This window comes from Myxine glutinosa, chromosome 4 (genome assembly GCF_964187855.1).
Source record: "Myxine glutinosa chromosome 4, kmMyxGlut1.1, whole genome shotgun sequence".
In the NCBI taxonomy this organism is placed as follows: Eukaryota; Metazoa; Chordata; class Myxini; order Myxiniformes; family Myxinidae; genus Myxine; species Myxine glutinosa.
Window position 1 is genome coordinate 138,465,383 of NC_136264.1, and position 10,178 is coordinate 138,475,560.

Sequence of the window (10,178 nt, forward strand, 5' to 3'; positions counted from 1 at the left end):
AACCTTTTATTTCAGAGGGGTTTGTGTCACTGGATGGAGACTTGACTAACCAGAGACCTGTTAGGGTATTGAGGGACACAGGAGCACATCAATCTTTGATGCTTGAAGGCATTGTGCCATTGTCAGAGAAGACGGCAACCGGTGTTAGTGTTCTTTTACAGGGGGTTGGTGGCTATGTTAAAGCTCCACTTCACGTCATCCATTTAAAGTCTGATTTGGTGTCAGGACCGGTCACCGTAGGTTTACAAGCCACTCTTCCTGCAGAGGGAATCTCTTTTATTATCGGGAATGATTTGGCCGGTGGTCGAGTTTCTGGTAATCCAATGTTGGTTGAAAAGCCCAGTATGGAAAATAACACCGCACAGTTAGAGCAGGAGATTCCGGGTATCTTTCCATCCTGTGCAGTGACTCGTGCTATGGGTAGGAAGCGCTCTGAAGAGAAGGAGAAGGAAGGCGATGTGGATTTGGGTTCCTTAGAGGTATTGGAGGAAAATTCTGAAAGAGGTAATAGGAAAGGGAGTGACATCAAGGAACTTAAGGAAAAGGTGGCATCTGGAACCAAAGAGTGCATGGAGTGTCCGTCGGAGACATCTGGGAATGAGATTGAGCAAACAGTGCTGGTCCAAAAGAGACTTGTGGAAGAACAACACGGAGATTCGGAGATCCAGAGTTTAATTGGTAAAGCCGGTACAGAGGAAGAGGCCATGAAGATACCTGTTGGTTACTTCATGAAAGGGGAAATACTCATGAGAAAATAGAGACCACCGGAGGTGCCAGCAAACGATGAGTGGAAAGTTCATTACCAAATTGTGGTGCCACCGCCGTACCGGAAGGAGATATTGAGTTTGGCGCATGAGACACCTTTGGCCGGGCACCTTGGAGTGAACAAGACCTGTGACAGAATATTGGTACATTTTTTCTGGCCAGGATTGCGACGTGATGTGGCGGAGTTCTGCAAATCTTGCCATTCTTGCCAGCTGGTGGGAAAACCTAATCAGAAAGTCCCATCAGCACCTTTAAAACCCATTCCAGCTTTTGAAGAGCCATTCAGCCGAGTCATTATTGACTGTGTAGGCCCTTTACCTAAAACTAAGGCTGGACATCAGTATTTGTTGACCATCATGTGCGCTTCCACAAGGTTCCCAGAGGCAGTGCCTCTTAGAAAAATTAGTGCGGCAGTTATTGCGAAAGCCTTGAATAAATTTTTCACTTTGGTTGGCCTACCTAAGGTCATCCAGTCTGATCAGGGTTCCAATTTCATGTCAACGCTTTTTCAGCAAGTGGTACACCTGTTGGGCGTGGAGCAAGTAAGATCAAGTACTTACCATCCCGAGAGCCAAGGGGCCTTGGAAAGGTTTCACCAGACATTGAAGAATATGATCAGAACGTATTGTTTTGAATGTGACAAGGATTGGGATGAGGGAATACCCTTATTGTTGTTTGCTACGAGGGAATCTGTTCAGGAGTCATTGGGGTTCAGTCCTTTTGAACTTGTGTTTGGACATGCAGTGCGAGGACCGTTGAAATTGGTGAAAGAACAGTGGCTACAGGAGGAGTCACAGTCAACAGTGCTGGAGTATGTGTCAACGGTTAGGCACAGATTGGCAAAGGCTTGTGAAGTTGCAAGAGGAAACTTGAAAGTGACACGGGATAAAATGAAAGTGAGACATGACAATAAATCTCAGATAAGAAATTTCAGTCCTGAGGACCGGGTGTTAGTGTTGGTGCCTGTTCCAGGTCAGCCACTACAGGCTAGATATTTTGGTCCCTATGCAATCGAAAGGAGCGTTAATGAAACAGATTACGTGGTGACAACTCCCGACCGACGAAAAAAGCGGCAGCTGTGTCATGACAACCGACTGAAGAAATATCATGAGCTCATTTTTGATAGAGCCTGTGGAAGAAATGGTTCCGGTCTCACATGTCGTGCCTGTAGTCGGGGTGCAAGAGAATCCAGAGGTTGAGACCGGTGTGAAGTTTGATAACTTTGATGACCAGACTTGTCCCAGATTGACGAACACAGAAGTGTTGAGTCATTTAGATGAGAAATTAGGTCATTTGAGGAGGGAACAACAAGGACAACTATCCCACCTAATTTTTGAATTTGCACATTTGTTCACAGATGTACCTGGTGGTACTGACTTGGTATATCATGATATTGAGTTGGGGGTAGCCACTCCTGTGAAACAACACCCCTATCGGATGAACCCTGTGAAGATGGATTATCTTCGGAAGGAGGTTCAGTATATGTTGGAGAATGACATCATCGAACCAAGCAGCAGTGAATGGAGCTCACCATGTGTGTTGGTTCCAAAACCCGATGGCAGTTTTCGCTGTTGTACGGATTTAAAACGGGTTAATGCAGTGACCAAGACCGACTCATATCCCATCCCGAGGATTGATGACTGTATTGATAGAATAGGCCCAGCTAAATTTGTAACTAAGTTTGACTTGCTGAAAGGGTATTGGCAGATTCCTCTTACTGATAGAGCCAAGGAAGTCTCGGCTTTAGTCACACCAAATGGGTTGTATCAGTACAAGGTTCTTCCCTTTGGATTGAAAAACGGGCCTGCTACATTTCAACGGCTGATTAATAAGCTTATTGCAGACCTTGAGGGGGTGGAGGCTTATCTGGATGATGTCATCATCCACACCATGACCAGGGAAGATCATATTAAACAAATCCATGCATTTTTCAAGAAACTGACCGAGGCAGGGTTGACCATCAACTTATCTAAGAGTGAGTTTGTAACGGCACAGGTGATGTTCCTAGGCCATGTATTAGGTCAGGGTCAGGTGCAACCGGTGACAGCCGAGATATAAGCCATTGATCGCTTCCAGGTTCCAAAAGGGAAGAAGGAGCTTATGAGATTCTTGGGTATGGCTGGTTGGTACCGGCGGTTCTGCAGGAATTTTTCTGATGTGGTAGCCCCGTTAACGAATTTGCTGAGGAAAGAGACCAAGTTTGTTTGGGATGATAAATGTAAAGCTGCCTTTGCCCACGTCAAAGCAATATTAATGAGCTCTCCTGTCCTAGCAGCCCGGATTTTCAAGCACCTTTCAAGTTGGCCATTGATGCAAGTGATGTACGGGCTGGGGCAGTTCTATTACAGGAAGATGAGGATGGAGTGGATCACCCGGTGTGCTACTACTCCAGAATGTTTAACAAACATCAGGCAAATTATGCCACAGTGGAAAAAGAGACCCGTGCTCTCCTGCTAGCGCTTCAGCATTATGAGGTATCTGGGAACTACTACCTTTCCGATAAAAGTCTTCACTGATCACAACCCCTTAACCTTCATTCAAAAAATGAAAAATAAAAATCAGAGGTTGATGAGATGGAGTTTGGCTTTGCAGGAGTTCAACTTGGAAATTGAGCATATAAAGAGCAGGGACAATGTCGTTGCTGATGCTTTGTCCAGAGTGAACTAAATTTGGAAATTTCTGTAGGTTGTTTGGAAGTTTTGTTGCTTTATTTTTGGGAAATATTAATTATTGTTGCTCATGTGAATTGATGATTTGGGTGTGAGTTTTACTTTTGTTGTTAAAAGAGTTTTTGCCTGCAAAGAAAGTTTTCACGATGTTCAAATTTCTTTCTTGAGGGGGGGAAGTGTTACGGATTCGTCACTTCCGTTGTTGTGGTTTTCATCCACTGTAAATATTTTTGATTCCATGTACTATTATTATTTTCAAAAGGTTTATTGTTTATGAACTGTTTTCAAAAGGTGAAAAGTTAAAAGTTAAAAGAAACAGGAAACCGGATCGGGAACCGGACGACGACGAAGGGGAAGAAGAGGAAAAATGAAGGCGGCGCGAGTGGAGTCGGACAAGAAGCATAGTTGCTTTGCGGTCTGGAGCGAACATTGGCGAGCAAGAGTCACGAGTGAACTTTGGGTTTCCCAGGAACGGGATTCCTGCGACAGAGTGGTTATCGCTGTGACAGATTAACCTGCGTGTCAGGTTTTGCGATTGATTCCGGAGAGAATCATAGTCGGCCCGTTACATCTCGAGAACGGGCCATCGGCCATTTTGACTCGCGCGCTTTGTGCGTCGAGCAAGGTTTCTTTGCTTCACTTCAGCCTTTGTGCATCGCGCAAGGTTATTCTTTGCTTCACGTCAGCCGTTTTCACCGCATGACGTATCTGGTGTGTGTGTGTGCAACGCGGATATACCTGAAGGTAAATCTGAGGTTTGCCAACTGTGAGCTGTGGGGACGTCCATACCCGAGGGTGTGATTTCCCAGTCGCCTGCAGGGCGCCTTTGGATTTCCCAGTCGACTGGAGGGCGCCTTTGCACAGCTTTGGTAGCAGGACTGTACGTGCCAACCCAACGGGATTCTGGTCTCGATTGGACATTGATCTGTCGATCGCTGGAGCGGATCGACTTTGCCTTGAAGCTGGGGATTAGAGACATTGGGGATGTTCTTGGTTCACTCACTTGGAGCACAGTGAGTTATATGTTACGAAACTGATGGTACCATCATAGGACATATATTGATTGTACTTTTGATTACTATTATTGTTGTACTGTTATTCTTGTGTGATCTTAATACAATATTTGTTTGTGAATAACAATTGGTGTGGCTTCCCCATTGGTCTTTGACATACAGAATAACACATTTTTCTGCCGTGACTCCTCTCGGGGCTCGGAGGTACACCGTGACAAGTGGGTCGGGGAGGAGCACGTAATAATATATATATATATATATATATATCTATATCTATATATATATATATATATATATATATATATATATATATACAGTGAAACCTTGACTTACGAGTTTAATTCGTTCTGTGACCGAGCTCGTAACTCAATTTGCTCGTTTCTCAAATTAAATTTCCCCATTAAAATGCATTGAAATGCTATTAATCCGTTCCAGCCCGCCAAAAACCACACCAATTTTTTTTTTAATATACAGTATATATAAAAATATCTCGCGCTTTATATTTCACCTGTATGCAGCATACAAGTTGGCAGGATGGCCTGGACTGGAGGTACGCACACTTGACTCTAAACTGTCCAGCCTGGGTTTGAATCCCGACCCAGCTATAACCTGTCATGGGTGAATCACAGGCAGGGTGATTCATCAATGTGTGTACCGCTAAACTGGGCGCCCCGTTTGCATCCCATTAGTTGTTGGATGTTAAGGATCTCACCGTGTTTTCCACAAAGAGAAGGCGAGCTATCGCCGGCACTCTGAACAAGTTGTGGCCTGGCATGCTCTTCTCCTCTGCCGTTATATACGTCCTCCTCGGCATCTTTTTCCAGAAGAGCCCTGTCTCGTCACAGTTGAAGATTTGCTGGGGGATGTATCGTTCGGCTTCTATCAGTTCGGCAAAAGTTATAATAAAATCTTCAGCTGCCTTCACATCCGAGCTTGCTGCCTCACCATGCCTGACGACGGAGTGCATGCCGGTCCTCTTCTTAAAATTATCAAACCATCCCCGACTGGCTTTGAATGACTTCCGATGCCTCGTCCGTTGATGTTCCCGCCGTCTGCTGCACCAAATCCACGTAAATGTCTCGTGCCTTCTCACACATGATGTTCTCGGTCACGGTATCTCCTGCGAGCTGCTTCTCCGTCAACCACACAAACAACAACTTCTCCATCTCTTCATGGACAGAGGTCCGGAGCTTTGAAATAATCGTAACGCCCTTGGCTGGCGTTATAGCCTTTATCGACTCCTTCTGCTTCAAAATCGTACATATCGTAGTAGTACTACGATCGTACTGCATCACCAAGTCGACAACACGCACACCTCGCTCATGTTTTTCGACGATTGCGTGTTTTATATCCAAGCACATCATCCTCTTCTTCTTCTCAGTACTGCCCTTGGCACTCAATTTCTTAGGACCCATGGTTAAAACTAAGAAATTTTCCAAAATAACCAAAATGCGAAAACAAAGCAACAGCTATATACGGCAGAGATGCTTGCACGGCAAGATAACCACGTGACCGGAACCCACCTGGTGGCGGGTGGCGTAAGCTCCAAAATAACCAAAATGCGAAAACAAAGCAGCAGCGATATACGGCAGAGATGCTTGCATGGCAAGATAACCACGTGACCGGAACCCACCTGGTGGCGGGTGGCGTAAGCTCCAAAATAACCAAAATGCGAAAACAAAGCAGCAGCGATATACGGCAGAGATGCTTGCACGGCAAGATAACCACGTGACCGGAACCCACTTGGTGGCGGGTGGCGTAAGCTCCAAAATAACCAAAATGCGAAAACAAAGCAGCAGCGATATACGGCAGAGATGCTTGCACGGCAAGATAACCACGTGACCGGAACCCACTTGGTGGCGGGTGGCGTAAGCTCGTAACTCAGATCTCGGCTCGCATCTCAAAGCAATAAACCGCCCGAGCGACGGCTCGTATCCCGGAAAACTCGTAAGTTGGTGCACTCGTAAGTCAAGGTTTCACTGTATATATATATATATATATATATATATATATATATATATATATATATATATATATATATATATATATATATAGACCTGGACCTCCAACAGATTGCAATGATAACAAGCGTTACGCCTAGGTCCCCCGTCGTTGAAGTGATGAGTTTACAAAGTGGAAGACGCAAGGCGGCCATCTTGGATTTTGAGGTGGCGACCCAATTTTCAATAGCGTTCTCCCTTATGCGTAGATACACCCACACACCAGATTAGAAGTAAGTAGTTCGTTTATTTTTCAAGATATTTCGCTCACAAGGTTCAGACATATATATGGTGGCGGCCATCTTGGATTTTGACGTGGCGACCCAATTTTCAATAGCGTTCTTCCTTATGCCTGGATACACCCACACACTAGATTAGAAGTTAGTAGTTCGTTTATTTTTCAAGATATTCCGCACACAAGGTTCAGACATACATGGCGGTGGCTATCTTGGATTTTGACGTGGGTTGCATCCACACACCAAATTAGAATTCGGTCCTTCACTTACGCACGCACGGACACACGCACGCACGTTCGCACGCACGGACGCACGCATGCACACACGGACGGAGGGGAAAACCATAGTGCCCCTTTCGCTCCGCGGTGCGACGGGGGACAATAAAACTGGGTGTTTGGGTGTGTTATAATACCCTTTTGAAGATGATTAATGAGGTGCTCATAAGAAAAAAACCATAGATGTAATATATCTATGAAAAAAACCTTTAAAAGGCTTTCCAATATGGCGGCCCGCCATCTTGGTCAGCTCCCTGAACCTTGCTGGGTTATTAAGCCACCATTTTGTTTTGGCCGACTCAAACGTGCCTTGCCTTGGAAACACGATCGATTAATTATCATTATGTGGCGGACACGAAAGCTCACTGGCGCGAGGGCATCATTCCGCGCACCAAGTGGGCGGCGGCCACGCCCGAGGGGTAGGCGTGGCCGCGGGATATACACCGGGCGCGCAGCTCAGAATGCTCCAGTGTTACAGTGGAGCTCTTGAATAAAGACTCGTACAACATACCGCGTTGTCCGCTTCCTCCTTGCTTACAAGCAGCGCGCGTAACACTGCGCTTCATTGGTGACCTCCGACGTTCTGGTCAGCCGTCACTGACCACCCGAACCCGCCACAGCCATGGCAACCAACGCGGTAGCGATAAAGCTCCCCGAGTTCTGGGAAGCTCAGGCAGAGATCTGGTTCCTGCAGGCCGAAGCCCAGTTCAGGCTTCGACGCATCACGGCAGACGAGACACGCTACTGCCACGTGGTCGCCTCCCTCGGGGCCGGCGCGGCCGCCTGCGCCGTGTCGGTCCTGAGGAACCCACCGGCAGACGACAGGTACGAGGCGATCAAGCGTCTCCTCCTCGCCACGTTCGGCCTCACGGTGGACGCACGGGCCGATCGCCTCTTGGACCTCCCCGAGCTCGGTGACACGCGACCGTCGGTCCGAATGGACCATATGCTGTCGCTCATGGGCGACGAAACCCCGAACGCTCTATTCCGGGCGTTATTTCGACGCCAGCTGCCGGCACGAGTATGCCTCGCGTTGGCCGGTTCCGCGACAACGGAACCCCGCGCGCTCGCGGCCGAGGCCCACAAGTTATACGCGGCTTTGGACACGCAGGCGAGTTTCGGTGCGGCCGTAGTGGCTCCCGAGCCCGAAACTGCTGCGGGTGCCCACCCCTACTACGCGACGCACCGCATAGCCGCTGAACCTCCTGCGGGTGCCCACCCCTGTTCCGAGGGGCGCCTCATGGCGGCCGCCACGCCCCGCCCACCACCACCGCGGAAACCGCGGCCTCCGGCTTCGCCGCAAACCTGGTGCCATTTCCACGCTAGGTTCGGCCACGAGGCCCGGCAATGTCGCCCGCCGTGCTCATTCGGCAGGTCGGGAAACGCCCGGGCCGGCCCTCGGTAGTGGCACTGAGCGCCGGCCGATTAAACAGCCTCCTGTACATAACGGACACCTTATCCGGGCGCCATTACCTGTGCGACACGGGAGCGCAGGTGAGTGTCGTTCCCGCCGGTACGTCCGACAAGCAGTCCGCGGGCCGGGGCCCCGCGCTGCTTGCTGCCAACGGTATGCCCATTCGCACGTACGGAAAACGCTGCCTTTCTCTGTGGTTCGGAGGGCAGGTTTTCCGATGGTCGTTCGTGACTGCCGACGTGCCTATGGCACTGCTCGCTGCGGACTTCCTCTGTGCCAATGGCCTGTTGGTCGACATCAAGCACAGAAGGCTTGTCCAGGCTGAGACGTTCAGCTCGCTCACTTGCGCACTGCCCGTCTCGTTGAGCAGCTCACGGAGCGGCTCATCGAGCGGCTCGCCGAGTGGCTTGCTGAGCGGTTCGGTTCCGGCCAGGTTCATCTGCACGCTTCCGGCAGCGGACAAATTCACCCGCCTCCTCGCCCGTTTCCCGGCCCTCACGAGGCCCACCTTCTCGGCGGGGACCGTCAAGCACAGGGTGGAACATCACATCCCCACCGCCAGGCCACCGGTCTACGCCTGGGCACGCCACCTCGAGCCAACGAAGCTCGCGGTAGCTAAAGTGGAGTTCGTTACGCTGGAGCGGCTCGGCATCGTGCGGCGCTCCGAGAGCGCTTGGGCGTCGCTGCTCCACATCGTGCCCAAGCCCGGCGGGGGATGGCGACCGTGCGGAGACTACCGCCGTCTCAACGACGCCACCACCCCCGACCGTTACCCCGTCCCCCATATTCAGGACTTTTCCGCCCGCTTGGCGAATATGTCCTTCTTCTCGAAGGTGGACCTCATACGCGGTTACCACCAGGTCCACGTCAGGCCGGAGGACTCCCGAAGACGGCTGTCATCACGCCGTTCGGTCTTTTCGAATTTCTTCGGATGCCCTTCGGTTTGAAGAATGCGGCTCAGGCGTTCCAGCGCCTCATGGACAGCGTCTTGCGCGACTTGGATTTCGTCTACGTCTATCTGGATGACATCCTCGTCGCAAGCGCGTCCCGCGAAGAGCACCTACACCATCTCCGCATGCTCTTCGAACGTCTGGGCCAGCACGGCCTGATCGTGAACCCTGCCAAGTGCCGGTTCGGTGTCGCCGAAATCGACTTTTTGGGGCACCGCGTCACCAGGCACGGGGCCGTCCCCCTACCGGCCAAGGTGGAGGCGGTGAAGGGGTTTCCGCGCCCCAACACGATCAGGGGGCTCCAGGAGTTCCTGGGCATGGTAAACCTTTTCCACCCTTTCCTGCCCCGCATCGCCCAGCTCCTGCGCCCCTTGCACGAGGCCCTCCGAGGCAAGCCGGGCAAAGGTGACGTCACCTTGACCGAGCAGATGGACGCGGCGTTCGTGGGCGCAAAGCTCGCCTTGGCTAATGCCACCATGCTCGCGCACCCGGCGCCCAATGCACCGATTGCCCTCACCACCGACGCCTCGGACTACGCGGTGGGCGCGGTGCACGAGCAATGGGTGTGTGGAGCTTGGCAACCGCTGGCGTTCTTCAGCCGGCAGCTTCGCCCGCCCGAACGCCAGTACAGTACCTTCGACCGCGAGTTGCTCGGGCTCCACCTGGTGGTCAGGCACTTCCGCCATCTGCTCGAGAGCCGTGCGTTCACGGCCTTCATCGACCACAAACCACTGGTGTTCGCGATGGGCAAGGTCGCCGAGCCATGGTCGGCCCGGCAGCAGCGTCACCTCTCGGCCGTGTCCGAATACACGACGGACATCCGGCACGTCGCGGGGAAGGCCAACCTGGTGGCGGA